This window comes from Ziziphus jujuba, chromosome 6 (assembly GCF_031755915.1).
Source record: "Ziziphus jujuba cultivar Dongzao chromosome 6, ASM3175591v1".
NCBI classification, from domain to species: Eukaryota; Viridiplantae; Streptophyta; class Magnoliopsida; order Rosales; family Rhamnaceae; genus Ziziphus; species Ziziphus jujuba.
The window spans coordinates 3,138,081-3,155,000 of NC_083384.1; the positions used below are offsets into that span (position 1 = coordinate 3,138,081).

General features: G+C 32.7%; 2 pseudogenes; one reads left to right on the forward strand and one right to left on the reverse strand.

Moving 5' to 3' along the window:
* LOC125419363 (protein Ycf2-like) overlaps window positions 1-16,100 on the forward strand; it is a 57,038-nt pseudogene extending 40,938 nt beyond the window's left edge.
* On the reverse strand, window positions 6,452-8,761 carry LOC132804347 (large ribosomal subunit protein uL2cz/uL2cy-like; annotated as a pseudogene).
* Window positions 16,101-16,920: the final 820 nt, after the last annotated feature.

A 16,920-nucleotide genomic window follows, 5' to 3' on the forward strand; every position in this document is an offset into this window, starting at 1 on the left:
CTTTATGTTTATGTTATCATCAATTTCAATATACTTTTATTTTTAAAATAAGGGCGTCATCATAATAAAATATATTGCACCATCGTATCACCTTGGACAAGCACCTAATCAGAAAAACGAGGACCTTTTTTTTTTTTTTTTTTTGTTGCAATTGATTACCTCTACAATGCAGATCATGATCTTAATAGGCTATTTCTTAAAGAGAATTAGGAGGATACATATATATACGTATATTTGTTTTTATTCCAATTCATGATAGTATTCAGAGTAACAGTGATTCTCTTTCCTTCAATGTTTTACCTTGTGCATGTTATTTTTAGATTGAGAATTACTTGTATATTTGTGTAGAGTTTGTTTTGATTGAAAATTAATTATTTATTTTCTGGTTTAATTTATGCTCAATCATGAATGCTATTGGCTTAATAAAAAATGTTTTATTGGTGAAATTTTTATTGCATTTTTTAGAGTTTATCTTTTTTTCCTAAATTTTATTATTGCCTCTATTTTTCAAATATTCACAAATGCATTTAGTGTTCTTGGAGAATTTCAATGGAAGTGAGGAATCAGTTATGGACATTTTTTCCCCAATATCCATCAATTAGTAATTTGTTTCTAATTGTTTCGTTTGTATTTTGTCTTCAATTTTTTTTTTAATGTTTTTTTATATTTTAAGAATGAGATGGTATGATTACAACAAACATGCGTGGATACAGTTTATGGTACGACTATAGTAAGCATGGATATTGGTGCGGGTTTTTCAAATTACATTGTAGCATCCCACAAGTATAAATTATATTGTTTGCTTTATTCATGTTATATACAGATGCTTTTTCTTCTTTAATATTTTATGTTTGCAATGTAAATATAGTGTGATATCAATGTCATGTGTGTAATGAAATTTATAATAATATAATCAGTTTTATGCTTATTAGTTAAACATATAATTGAAATTATATAATATTATTAATATTTATTAACATGCACAAGCATAATTCACTACCAATCTGTTGGTCACTCAAATTATATTTCACCAAACCATTCAATAGATACCAAAATAAAGGTTTACAGAAACCCAATATTGATAATTGCTAATGCCAATTATATAAATGAATTGGGTTGTTGAAACATCTTCTCACTTCATTAATTGTTATTGACCAATTCTCAGTCACTAAAAAAGGGATACAGTGACTAACATTTTGGTCATTAAATTGCATTTCAAATTGGCAATGATTATTATTGACCACAACATTCGTTAGTGAAAATTTTCTCGATGACCAAATCATAGTTACAGAGTAATAAATTTTACCACCAAATGCAACTAGTCACTATACCGATAATGTTAGTGACCACAAAAATGTGTCACTAAAACACTATTTAAGGACGAAACAATTAGTCATTGAAACTAATTTTATGCGACCAAATGACATTGCTACTAAAACCATATTTTTGTAACCAACTACGTGGTCGTTCAACAACTCTTTCGATGACTAGAACGTTTTGTCATTGAAGATGGTTTCTAATGACCACTATTTTGGCAATGAAGATTTTAATAATTGGTCCCATAACATTTTTTGGTTACCAAGTTATAAGTTTTTGATGACCAAAGTATATGCTTAAAGTGACCACAACTAGTCACCAACACAGCATTGAGTGACCAAATATTGGTTGCTCATATTTTATTATTGGTTGGTAAAAGCTTAAAATTGGTGTCCTTTCTAATATTCAAGGAGTTTTAAGGACTAATTTATGGTCACAGGCTCCTTAAAAACTGGCCACTAAAACCTCAAAAGATTTAGCAACCAACATTTATTGGTCGCGAAATAGAATCTGTTACGACGTTTAAACAATCATGTCATGACCACGGTTTTTTGGTCTCTCAAAACCACTCGCGACCAAAATAGGACGTTTTGCAACCAAATTACTGGTTGTTCAAAGGCTTTTTTTTTGTAATGATCTAAACAAATTTAGACTATACTATTGGGTAGTCATGCAGTAATTCAACCTTCATGAATCCTTTTTTTTCTTTCATTTTAGGTCAAACTCCTTGAGCTATCACCTAATACAGGAAGGGTGATCTTAGAAAACCGCCCTACCTTTTTTTTTTTTTGTCACAAATATGAAAGTTCTACATATAATTTGCATATTAGAAAGAGTACCCTATATAACACACAAGTTCTCCACCAATTTCTTCTAATCGAGCCTCTTTGTCTGTCATTATACCCCAATAAGTAGAAAGAATTACAATCTCCATTCCACCTAAAATTCTAGGAATTCATTGATAGTTAGAATATATTCGTAGACTGGGTCGGCTGATCGATTTTAAATTTAAAACAGCTTTATACGGTCCTTTCCTATTCCTTCTATGTCGTAGGGTTCAAACCAAAAACTCTTTGTTGTTTTCCTGATGTTTCCGCATTTTTTCAATAAAACCTTCGTATAAAAGGATTTTTAACATTGTTTTCAATAATATTAGTAGATGGTATTTGAACTGTTCTTTTTTTATTCATGTCAGCATTTCATATAGAGGTTATTATGTCAGCAATAATGTCTTTATTCATGATAAACTCATATTATTGTTGTACTCAAATTTTGATATAATCAACATGCTTTTTTTCTGTTTTTCTTTATTTTCTAATTATGAATTCTTAGAGGCATATACGTGAGACTCAACCAATCTCAACTTACTAAATAATCTTAATCAATTTCAGTTAAATACTTAGTTAAATATTATAACTATATTAATTATATTAGTTATGTTATAATTATTTATATTAATTATGTTATGGTGTATTCTTATAATACTTTGGGTGCTAATGAAACTATTTTAGTGAAATTTTACTATCTTAATTCTCAGGTGATCACGCAAAAAATTCGAGTTCCTTTTGGATTTATTTCTTGATCAATAACAACCGTAACATTGCATCATATCGTATGATCATACAGTTCTCACGTTTAAGCTCTTTCCAAGTACGTACAATTACAGCTCTGATCACTTCTGATCATTCTAGAGGTGTATTTGGTACTGCTTCCTTGATAACAGCAACAATAACGTCACCAATATGAGCACATCATCGATTACTAGCTCCTATGATTCGAATACACATCAATTCTCGAGGTCCGTTGTTATCCGCTACATTCAAATGGCTTTGGGGTTGAATCATTTTTTTATCTGTTTTTTCAATTAACATAAAGGATGAAGTAAAAAAAAATTAAAAAAGAAAGAAATATTGTTTGTTCAAAACCAAAAAGGAAACCTGTAATTGTTTTTTTTTTCTTTTTCATCCAAAAAACCTTTGCTTTTGGTTCTACGTTCCTATTCCAAAAAAATAAATTGAATTCATATAGGCATTTTTGATGCTGCTGGTGAAATAGCCCTTTCGGCTATATTTTCTGCTACTCTGCTCATTTCATTAAGTATTCTACCGGGTTTGACGACAGCTACCCAATATTCAGGAGATCCTTTCCCCAAACCCATACAGGTTTCTATAGGTCTTCTTGTAGCTGGTTTGTCTGGAAATATATGCACCCATACTTTCCCACTGTGGCAGACAATTTGTTTATATAGGTCTGTAATGGGTTTCTATAGGTCTTATTCAATTTGTCGAGATGTGATCCAAGCGGGTTCAAGCGCTTGAAAAGCATATCTACCTAAGCAAATATGATTGCCTCGATAAGATATTCCTTTCATTCTTCCTCTATGATGTTTATGGAATCTGGTTCTTTTGGGGTTATATTTTGTTTATTAATTCCATCTTAACAACAGAATTGAACATGAGAGTTTCTTCTCATCCAGCTCCTCGCGATTGGAACGATTAAAAAATAATATCTATGTATTTATATTTATGTATTTAATGAGTAATATACTGAAAAAATATATTGATTCATGAGATTGTTTGAAATTTCATCTAATCTATTAGAAATTTGTATATCTTTTTTTTGATATATAACTAAACATGGATCCGATTTATAGATAATTTTTATTTAGAGATAATAATATAGATAAAGTCATTTTGTTATAATGTTATAACGAATCTTTATTTTGTTTTGCTTTTTATTATCATATTAGATTGGTTAAAATTTAGAAATCCAATAAAATCAAAATTTTCACGAGTGGAAATTTACTCTTTCAATATTCAGTTGTAGGATTAGTCTGTTTACTCATTCCGCCATCCTACCCAATGAATCATTAAGATTCATTTTCAATATAATCTTATGTATTCGTAGGTTCTATCATTCCCCTCACTTCTCGATTAATGGTTAAGTCTGGAGCCCCTAACGAAATATGATTTGTTCTCGAGTCAATCCTCTCAGTACTTATTAGCTCGGGGTTCTTAATTCTTTTTCTATGAACATATTTTTATAATTATAGACCAATCAGTATTAATTCTTTATTACATTCCTCATTATGAGATGAATCATAGACCTTACATATTGGAGTCATATATCATTGATATTTGTTTTTTTTCGCTCTTTCTCTCATCCTTCCATTTATCTGCATATTTTTTTTCTTTACAACTCAGACTTGGATTAGTTTTTTCTTTTGTGTTGTTTGGTTATGCAAAAAAGATTTCAGTTGCTACATTGATATGACCAATATATCATATCTCGATTGGTTTTTTATATCAAGATAATGCAAAGCGATGAGTTGGTTACTAGTTCTATATTAGTTCTATGTTTATATTAGTTCTATAATAGTTATTAGTTCATACTATGGGCTGGTACTTCTTGTTTTTATTTATTTTTTTTATGATTCCTAATCCTAAAAAAACCATTGAGTCACACACTAAGCATAGCAATTATATCATATGATTAATTGATTTTTTATTCAACCTTATAGAATTGTTCATTTTTGTTTTGAGTTAGGAGAAAAAGAATGAAAGAATTTGTCATTTTTTTGTTCTATTATTGGATGGATAGAATAGAACTAAAGATAAGTCAAGTAAAGGCCTATTATTCCTCTTCTATAAATATCTAAATTTAGATGCCTAATACCCCAGAAATAGTTTGAATTGTATAGGAACAGTAATGAGTTTTAGCTTGAATGGTTTGTAGAGGAACCTTTCCTTCTCTGATCCATTCGACACGTGCAATTTCTTTTCCATTCATAAGCCCTGCAATTTGTAATTGAATTCCTTTTGTACCTGCCTGTTCAGTTAATTCAATAGCTTTTTTTTATTGATTTACAAAATAAAACTCTATTTTTTAATTGTCCGGCTATAAATTCTTCAAGAATATTAGGGTTTCCATAAGGGCTTTCAATTCTTGTAATAGAAATGTTGAGTTGTCGGTTCACACAAATAAGTTCTTTTTGTACAGTCATGTGTAATTTTTGCTTCTTCTAGGTTCTATTAATAACTTTGGGAATCCCACATAGATTATGACTTGAATCAAATCAATTTGTTTTTTAATTTCTATACATGAAATTCCCTCGACACTAGAAGATATTTTCATATTTTTTTGTACATAATTCTTGATACCGTTTCATATTTTTTGATCTTCTTTTTGATCCTCCAAATAATTTTTTGGTTGTGCAAACCAAAGAGAATGATGACCTTAGGTTGCACCAAGTCTGAAACCAAGTGGATTTATTTTTTCTCCAATAATCCCCCGCTACTATACATATCATGACATGGCATATCGATGTACTTCATTTTTTTATTCATCCATTTTTTTAAAGCATAATATGGCATATTTTATTTGTATTTTTTATTATAAAAAATATTTATCATTTAACTTTAAAATTCTTCAAAGATAATTTTGTTCTTTAAATAGTCTGTATAATAATGTACAGCTGTATATTTTAGTACAATAGTTATATGACAAGTTGGTCTTTTTATTGGATAACCTTGTCCCCGAGCTCGAGGTTTTAATTTTTTCACAATAATGCCTTCGTTGACTTCTGCTTTACTAATTTTTAACTTTGCTTTGGTGAAACCTCTATTGTGATTAGCATTTTCTGCTGCAGAAGAAACCAATTTTTCTTCTTTCTCATAAGGTTTACCTCTCACTAATGAACAATAAGTATCTATAATCACTTTTTGCATTTATTAAAAAATTATTAACGACGAGATCTATTATCATTTTTTGCATGTCCTTGGAAACTTAGAGTAGCTGAAAATTCCCCCAATTTTATGTCCTACCATATGATCTATTATATACATTGGAAAATGCTCCTTTCCATTATGGATAGCAATAGTATGGTCGATCATTTTCGATATAATGGTAGACACTCGGGACTAAGTGACTATTATTTCTTTTTATGCTTTTGTGTTAAGCGTATTTTTTTAGTGAACGTGTCACAATTAATTACTCCTATTTTCTTTTTCTTTTTTTGTAAGTATAAAGAAAAAAATTCTATTTACTATGGCAATGAATAATCAAATTATCACTATATTTATTCCTTTTTCTACTTCTTCTTCCAAGTGTAGGATAACCCCAAGGGGTTGTGGGCTTACCTACCCAAACTTTTATGGTTCACCCCAATATTCCCCACTAGGCTGGCTGTTGGTGAGCAATTTTTGGGTATCAAACAAACCTCCCCATAAGGTAATTTTAATGCGGCCGATTTCCCCTCTTTTGCAATCAGTTTCACTACAGCACCTGCTGCCCTAGCTAATTGTCCACCCTTTCCAAGTGTGATTTCTATGTTATGTATGGCCGTGCCTAAGGGCATACCAGTTGAAGTAGATTCTTCTTTTTGACCAATCAAAACCCTTTCCCAAACTGTACAAGCTTCTTCCAAAGCATACGGCTTTTTGGATGTAGATGATGATATCTATACATATGATCTTATATATATCGTATAATTCTTATATATATATATCATATAATGAAGTACCACATGAGTGGATATATAGGAATCAAAATCTACTGAATCACTCATGTTATGATCTTCTACATCTTAGGTCTTCCCGTTCCTTCTATTGGAGTTTGGTGTGGTTTTAGGTTCACTTGGCCAAGAGTCTTGTGCATAACCTTTAATCTGGTTTTTAGTTTGATGTTTAGGTGATTTTTGTGTTTGTTTTTGGTATGGTGATATTTAGGATTGTTAGGGTTTTTGTTTTGAAGGAAGAAGAAGAGAAGATGTTAGAGTAGGCCACATAAAACTAGACAACACACTAAATCATTTTTGCTTTTCGTTCATTTGTTGCATATATAGATACAAAACTTGTCTCATACATGTGAGGTGTGTGTGGGACCAAATCGAAGTCTTTAAAATTCAAAATTTACACATTTCCTACTCAAAATTATGATACATAACCGTTAAACCGCCAGCTTCACATGTGAGTGCATAATTATGACAAGAGTTTGTGAGATTTTGAATTTCAAAAAACTGTCTCCACCTGATCCTGTACTTCTACTTTGACCAGATGGAAGGTTGGGATATCTTCATCCAAATTGCTTGAATTTTGGCATGTGGCATGTTGAAATATCAGGGATGAAATCTGGAGAAGCCCAAGTCAAAATAATTGGGTAGGGCCTCCAATTCATCTCAAACCAATGGACCATAACTGCTGGAAATCTCAGCAGTTATGCCAACTTGCAACCTATATATATTGGGCTTCCCAAGGCCTTCTTGAGTCATTCTTTTTTTTTTTTTTCATTTACATATCTATTACAACATATCCAAAAATCATAACCTCCATTATAAAAGCTCAGAGAATGCCAGCCCTAAAAATGGACCCATGTTGTTGGAAACACTGTTTCCAGCACATAGCCATTTTACAAAATAAAATCAATACCCAACAAAGAGACAATTCATAAGCTAAATACAATAAAACTTAGGCATTCAAAAGACATTAAAAGGAACATAAAACATAGACATAAATATTGCATTAGGTCATTCAAAAAAATATTTCTTTTACAGAAACAAAGAGGGTACAAACCTTAGTGGATTTTGGTTTGCACAAGGTGGCAAGATTACCACCTTTTCAACACCTTCATCTGGCTTATGTTCTTCATGTCACATTCAGACCGAATGACTCTATGAAATTACGTTGATACTTCCACATATTATGGGTAACGTAGGAGACATCTCTAGTTTTTCCCCCTATGAATCGTTAGAATTACCACTGCTTAGCTTTCAATTCGCCTCTACTATCAAATGAAATGTGAATAACCCATCCTCATCTCTTTGAAACAAAGGGCTCTTTTGGTTTTGCCGGTGCTTGAAAAATTTTGTCCTCTCCATATTACTATATCTTAAGAGTCAATAATTTTATATGAGGAACTACTAAACTCAATCACTTGCTGCCGTTACTTTTCGATTTTCTGTTGAGGTCTATCCTATAGAGGTACTCAAATTGGATAGGTTTCATCATAAACCTGATTGGTTACTTCCAATTACATAAATCAATAGTTCAAACCGCACTTAAAGGTAGGGCATTTCCCATTTTTATAGGAACTTATGTACCAGAAATAATGTATCTCCAATTATAGCCCCTCTGGGATGTAAAATATATCTTTTCTCACCATCCCCATAGTGTATGAGACAAATGTATGCATTTCAATTAGGATCATATTCTATAGTTACGATTATACCATATATGTCTTTTTTGTTCCATCAAAAATTGATTTTATGGTATAGACGCTTATAACCTCCGCCTTTATGCCTTGCGGTAATGATTCCTCTGGCATTACGACCTTTACCACAACGATGCTACCTATAGATCAAATTATTTCGTGGATTAGATTTCACTTGACTGTCTACGGCTCCTTTGCATGTGCTTGAGGTAGAAGTTTTGTATAAATGTATCGCCATGCTATTAAGTATTTTGATTTAAGTTTTTTTATTTCTAACAGGTGGAATAGAATAACCTGGTTGAAGCATAATGATCGTACATTATGCATTGTATGTCCCATAAGAGGTCCCAGTCTTCTACACTTTCCCAGGCATCGATGACTATTTATAGCTATTACCTTGGCACCAAAGAACAGTTCGACCAAATGCTTTATTTTTGTCCTAGTTGATCTTGATTCGACATTAGAAGTGTATGGATTTTTCAACAATAACTGAATACTTTTGTCTATAAATACTGCATGTTTGATTCCATCCATAAATCTATTTTCTTCCCTATGAGTTCTAGTCTTAATAAGAATGCTAGTTCTTATTGTTCATATGTTATGATATCAATATACCACACCAATTTGTTATGTATAGATGATGAGATTCCATTGATACAAAGCCAATTCCAATAGACTTATTTTATTGGAGGGTCCCATTAGCGTGCATCCAGTAGGAATTAAACCTACGAATTTGGCAATCATGAGTTGGGCGCTTTAACCATTCAACCATGGATGCTTAGCGAGGATCCTCGTACATGGTGAATAACCAAATTCCAATTCAAATGAAATCTTGAGGATAAATCAATTAAATTTAGGAGGACTCAATGAAAGGACATCCTGAGACTGAAATCTCAGATTTTCGAATTAAGAGAGATATTGAGATAAATAAAGAATTCTCACTATTTCTTAGATTCATGGACCCAAATCAATTCAGTGAGATCTTTCATTCACATTTTTTTCCATCAAGAACATTTTATAAAACTCTTGGACTCCCAAATTTGGAGTATCCTAATTTCACACAATTCACATTTTTAGGGTTCAACAAGAATCGATATTTCATGATCAAGGGTGTAGTATTATTTGTAGTACTGATCCTTATATATTGTATTAATACTCGAAAGATGGTCGAAAGAAAAATTCTCTATTTGACAGGCCTTCTTCCTATACCTATGAATTTCATTGGACCCAGAAATGATACATTGTAAGAATGTTTTGGGTCTTCCAATATCAATAGGTTGATTGTTTTGCTCTTGTAACTTCCAAAAGGCAAAAAGATCTCTGAGAGCTATTTCCTAGATCCGAAAGAGAGTACTTAGGCTCTCCCGATAACTAAAAAGTGTATCATGCCCAAATCTAGGGTTCGCGGTGGTGGAGGAACTGGATCAGGAAAAAAAGGGATTCTAGTTGTAAGATATCTAATGAAACCATCACTGGAATTGAGATCTCATTCAAAAAGAAAGATATCAAATATCTGGAGTTTCTTTTTGTATATTCTATGGATGATCCAATCCACAAGGACCATGATTGGGAATTGTTTGATCGTCTTTCTCTGAGGAAGAGGCCAAACATAATCAACTTGAATTTAGGACAGCTATTCTAAATCTTAGTGAAAAACTGGATTTGTTATCTCATGTTTGCTTTTCGTGAAAAAATACCAATTGAAGTGGAGGGTTTCTTCAAACAGCAAGGAGCTGGGTCAACTATTTAGGCAAATGATATTGAGCATGTTTCCCATCTATCCTCGAGAAACAAGTAGGCTATTTCTTTGCAAAATTGTGCTCAATTTCATATGTGACAGTTCCGCCAAGATCTCTTATGTAGTTTGGGGAAGAATCCACACGAATCGAATTTTTTAAGGAGCATATCGAGAGAGAATTGGATTTGGTTAGACAATGTGTGGTTGGTAAAGAAGGATCGATTTTTTAGTAAGGTACGGAATGTATCGTTAAATATTCAATATGATTCTACAAGATCTAGTTTTGTTCAAGTAACAGATTCTAGCCAATTGAAAGGATCTTTGGATCGATCTAGAGATCATTTCGATTCCATTAATAATGAGGATTCAAAATATCACACACTAATCAATCAAAGAGAGATTCAACAACTAAAAGAAAGATCGATTCTTTGGGATCCTTCCTTTCTTCAAACAGAATGAACAGAGATAGAATCAGACCGATTCCCTAAATGCCTTTCTAGATATCCCTCAAAGTCCTGGCTATTCATGGAACGTGAGAAGTTGATGAATAATCATCTACTTCCATAAGAAATCGAAGAATTTCTTAGGAATCCTACAAGCTTCATTCGTTCTTTTTTCTTTGATAGATGGTCAGAGCTTCATTTGGGTTCGAATCCTACTGAAAGGTCCACCAAAGATTAGAAATTGTTGAAGAAAGAAAAAGATGTTTCTTTTGTCCTTTCCAGGTGATCAAAAAATAAAGAAATAGTTAATATATTCAAGATAATTACGTATTTACAAAATACCATCTAAATTCATCCTATTTCATCAGATCCGGGATGTGATATGGTTCCGAAGGATGAACTGAATAGTTCCAATAAAATTTAATTCTTGAAAAGAAATCCATTTTTTTATTTATTTCATCTATTCCATGACCAGAATAGGCGAGATACACGTTACACCATGATTATGAATCAGAAGTTCAAGAAATGGCAGATCTATTCACTCTATCAATAACCGAGCTAGATCTGGTGTATCATAAGGGATTTGCCTTTTCTATTGATTCCTACATATCAGATCAAAAACAATTCTTGAATGAGGTATTCAACTTCAGGGATGAATCGAAAAATAAATCTTTATTGGTTATACCTCCTATTTTTTATGAAAAAAATGAATCTTTCAGTCGAATGATAAGAAAAAATGGGTCCGGACCTCCTGCGGGAATGATTTGGAATATACAAAACCAAAAATAATGGTATTTGCTAACAACAACATAATGGAGGCAGTCAATCAATATAGATTGATCCAAAATTTAATTCAAATCCAATATAGCACCTATGGGTACATAAGAAATCTATTGAGAAATGTATTGGATCAATTCTTTTTAATGAATAGATCCGATTGCAACTTGGAATTTGGAATTCAAAAGGATCAAATAGGAAATGATACTCTGAATCATAGAACTATAATGAAATATACGATCAACCAACATTTATCAAATTTGAAAAAGAGTAAGAAGAAATGGTTTGATCCTCTTATTTTTATTTCTCGAACCGAGAGATCTATGAATCGGGATCCTAATGCATGTAGATACAAATGGTCCAATGGGAGCAAGAATTTACAGGAACATTTGGAACATTTCATTTCTGAGCATAATAGCCATTTTCATTTTTAAGTAGTGCTCAATCGATTACGTAATAATCAATATTCAATTGATTGGTCTGAGGTTATCAACAAAAAAGATTTATCAAAGTTTCTTCTCCTTTTGTCTAACTCACTTCCTTTTTTCTTTGTGAGTTTTGGGAATATCCCCATTCATAGGTTTGAGATCCACATTTATGAATTGAAAGGTCCAAATGATCAACTCTGCAATTAGTTGTTAGAATCAATAGGTTTTCAAATCGTTCATTTGAAAAAATGGAAACCTTTCTTATTGGATGATCATGATACTTCCCATAAAGTGAAATTCTTGATCAATGGAGGAACAGTATCACAATTTTTGTTCAATAATATACCAAAGTGGATGATTGTCTAATTTCATACTAGAAATAATTGCAGGAAATATTTTGATAACATGGATTCCTATTTCTTAATGATATCCCATGATCAAGACAATTGTCTGAATCCCATGAAACCATTTCATAGAAATTCATTGATATCTTCTTTTTATAAAGCAAATCGACTTCGATTCTTGAATAATACACATCACTTCTACTTCTATTGTAACAAAGGATTCCTTTTTTATGTGGAACAGGCCCGTATCAATAATTATGATTTTACGTACGGACAATTCCTTAATATCTTGTTCATTCGCAAACAAAATATTTTCTTTAGGCAGTGGTAAAAAAAATATGTTTTTTTGGAGAGAGATACTATTTCACCATTCGAGTTACAGGTGTCTAACATATTCATAACTAACAATTTCCCACAAAATGGCGACGAAAAGTATAAATTGTACAAATATTTCCATTTTCCAATTCGATCCGATCCATTCATTCATAGAGCTATTTACTCGATCGCAGACATTTTTTGAACACTTCAAACAGAAGGACAAATAGTCAATTTTGAAAGAACTTATTGTCAACATCTTTCAGATATGAATCTGTCTTATTCAAAAGGGAAGAACTTGCATCAGTATCTCAATTGCAATTCAACCATGGGTTTGATTCACAATTCATGTTTTGAGAAATATTTACCATCCGAAAAGAAGAAAAAATGGGGTCTTTATCTCAAGAAATGCCTTGAGAAAGGGCGAATGTATAGAACCTTTCAACAAGATAGTGCTTTTTCAACTCTCTTAAAATGGAATATATTCCAAACATAGGATACAAATATCTAAATTTGATACTTTTAGATACCTTTTCAGACCTTTTGCTGATACTAAGTAGCAGCCAAAAATTTGTATCCATTTTTCATAATATTATGTGTGGATTAGATATATCATGGTGAATTCTTTAGAAAAAACTGTGTCTTCCACAATGGAATCTGATAAGTGAGATTTCGAGTATGTTTACATAATCTTCTTCTGTCCGAAGAAATGGTTCATCAAAATAATGAGTCACCATTGATATCGACACATATGAGATTGCCAAATGTTCAGGAGTTCCTCTATTCAATCCTTTTCTTTTTTCTTGTTGCTGGTTAACTCGTTCGAACACACCTTCTCTTTGTTTATCTAGCCTATAGTGAGTTACAGACAAAGTTCGAAAGGGTCAAATCTTTGATGATTCCATCATACATGATTGAGTTGCAAAAACTTCTGGATAGGTATCCTACATCTGAATTGAATTCTTTATGGTTAAAGAATCTCTTTCTAGTTGATCTAGAACAATTAGGAGATTCTCTAGAAGAAATACGAGGTTATGCTTCTGGCGGCAATGTGCTATAGGGTGCTGGTCCTGCTTATGGGGTCAAATCAATACGTTCTAAGAAGAAATATTTGAACATCAATCTCATCGATAACATCGATTTCATAAGTATCATACCAAATACCATCAATCGAATCGCTTTTTTGAGAAATACGAGACATCTAAGTCATACAAGTAAAGAGATCTATTCATTGATAAGAAAAAGAAAAAATGTGAACAATGATTGGATTGATGATAAAATAGAATCTTGGGTCTTGAACACTGATTCGATTAATGATAAAGAAAGAGAGTTCTTGGTTTAGTTCTCCACCTTAACGATAGAAAAAAGCATTGATCAAATTCTATTGAGTCTGACTCATAGTGATCGTTTATCAAAGAATGTCTCTGGTTATCAAATGATTGAACAACCGGGAGTAATTTACTTATGATACTTAGTTGACATTCTTAAAAATTATCTAATGAGTTATGAGTTCAATACATCCTGTTTAGCCGAAATATGGATATTCCTTGCTCATTATCAAACAATCACTTATTCACAAACCTCCTGTGGAGCTAATAATTTTCATTTCCCATCTCATAGAAAACATTTTTCACTCCACTTAGCCCTATCCCTCTCTAGGAGTATTTTAGTGATAGGTTCTATAGGAACTAGATGATCCTATTTGGTTGAATACCTAGCAACAAACTCCTATGTTCCTTTCATTACAGTATTTCTGAACAAGTTATTGGATAGAAAGGGTTTTCTTATTGATGATAGTGACGATATTGATGATAGTAACCGTGACCTTGCTATGGAGCTGGAGCTTCTAGCTATGATGAATGCGCTAACTATGGATATGATGCCTAAAATGGACCGATTTTGTATCACCTTTCAACTTAAATTAGCAAAAGCGATGTCTCCTTGCATAATATGGATTCCAAACATTCATGATCTGGATATGAATGAGTCCAATTACTTATCCCTTAGTCTATTAGTGTACGATCTCTCTTGGGATTGTGAAAGATGTTCCATAAGAAATATTCTTATTATTGCTTCTATTTATATTCCCCAAAAAGTGAATCCCACTCTAATAGCTCTGAATAAATTAAATACATACATTAAGATACGAAGGCTTCTTATTCCACAACAAGGAAGCACTTTTTCACTATTTCATATACTAAGGAAGTTCACTTGGGAAAGAAAATGTTCCATACTAATGGATTCGGGTCCATAACCATGGGTTGCAATAAACGAGATCTTGTAGCACTTACCAATGAGGTCCTATCGATTAGTATTACACAGAAGAAATCAATTATAGACACTAACATAATTAGATCTGCTTTTCATCGATAAACTTAGGTTTTGCAATCCCAGGTAAGATCGGTACAGGATCATGGGATCCTTTTCTATCAGATAAAAAGGGCTGTTGCACAAAATGTACTTCTAAGTAATTGCTCCATAGATCCTATATCTATCTATATGAAGAAGAAATCATGTAACGAAGGGGATTCTTATTTGTAGAAATGGTACTTTGAATTTGGAATGAGCATGAAGAAATTAATGATACTTTTTTATCTTTCGAGTTGTTCTGCCGGATCGGTCACTCAAGACATTAGGTCTCTACCCGGACTCGATGAAAAAAATGGGATCCTTCTTATGGACTCGTTGATAATGATTCTGATCTACTTCATGGCCTATTAGAAGTAGAAGGTTCTCTGGTGGGATCCTCACGGATAGAGAAAGATTGCAGCTAGTTTGATAATGATCGAGTGACATTGCTCCTTCGGCCCGAACCAAGGAATCCCTTAGATATCATGCAATATCATTGGTCAGAGATTTCTAATGGATTTTTCGATTCTAATTGATAGAGGATGATTTATTCAATCACATAGTTTGGGCTCCTAGAATATGGTGCCTTTGTGGCTTTCTATTTGATTGTATTGAAAGGCCTAATGAATTGGGATTTCCTTATTTGGCCAGTTCATTTCGGGGCAAGCAGATCATTTATGATGAAGAGGATGGGCTTCAAGAGAATGATTCAGAGTTCTTGTAGAGTGGAACCATGTAGTACCAGACACAAGATAGATCTTCAAAAGAACAAGGCTTTTTTCGAAGAAGCCAACTCATTTGGGACCCTACAGATCAACTTTTTTTCCTATTCAAAGATCAGCCCGTTGTCTCTATGTTTTCACGTCGAGAATTCTTTGCAGATGGAAAGATGTTAAAGGGGCTTCTTACTTCCCAATCAGATCTTCCTGCATCAATATATAAGCGCTGGTTTATTAAGAATATGCAAGAAAAGTACTTTGAATTGTTGATTCATCGTTAGAGATGGCTTAGAACCAATAGTTCATTATCTAATAGATTTTTGCATTCTAATACTCCCTCTGAGAGTTATCAGTATTTATCAAAGCTGTTCCTATCTAACGGAACACTATTGGATCAAATGACAAAGATATTGTTGAGAAAAATATGGCTTTTCCCGGATGAAATGAAAATTGGAGTCGTGTAACAAAAGAAAGGTTTCCCATTCCTTAGCCAGAAAGATATGTGGTCATGAAACAAGGACTAATGGAACATAATTGACCGGATGGTAGAGTCGTGGAAACACTCGTTTCTTCCATATTTTGGACCTCAGCTCCATGGAATGATATACTACTGCTGAAACATGGAAGAATTTAAATCTTAGATCAAAACATTAGGGATGGATGGTATGAATTGCCTAAACAAGAATTCTTGAACAGTGAACAACCAAAACTATTACTCACTACAGCAAAAAATTTCCATTAATGAAAGATGTAAATCCATTGGGAATTAAAAATATGCATGTCGGATGAAATGGTTGTTGCTATCTACTACAATAACGACTCATTGGTTTAACTGAATAACTAAATAAGATAGATAGACATTTCTCTTTGTCTCAGGTCAACAAATCTTCTCCATTAACCCCTATATGGATAATACACATTCTAGTTGATCGACTAATTCTAATTGTTTTGAAGCAATCCACAGAGCGGTTCATCCTATTTAGATATTCATGACCAAGAAGTACTGGATTCTCTTTTGGATAAGCCCTGAAAGGAGAAGGAAGGCTGGAATACCAATAGGCATCTATTATTGAATTCACCCAAATGGGTAGTATCCATTTTGGGAATGTCTAGGACCAAAGTCACTGAATGGGTAAGTCACCAATCCCCAAAATGGACTATGCAATGTACTTTATTTGCTGGGTTATGGGGGGGCATTTTACCAGAGGTTTCTATTGTATCAATCTACCTTTGTGTGATTCCTGTTGAAGCATATACTCGGGAGGTGCGGTGGGTGCAGGACGG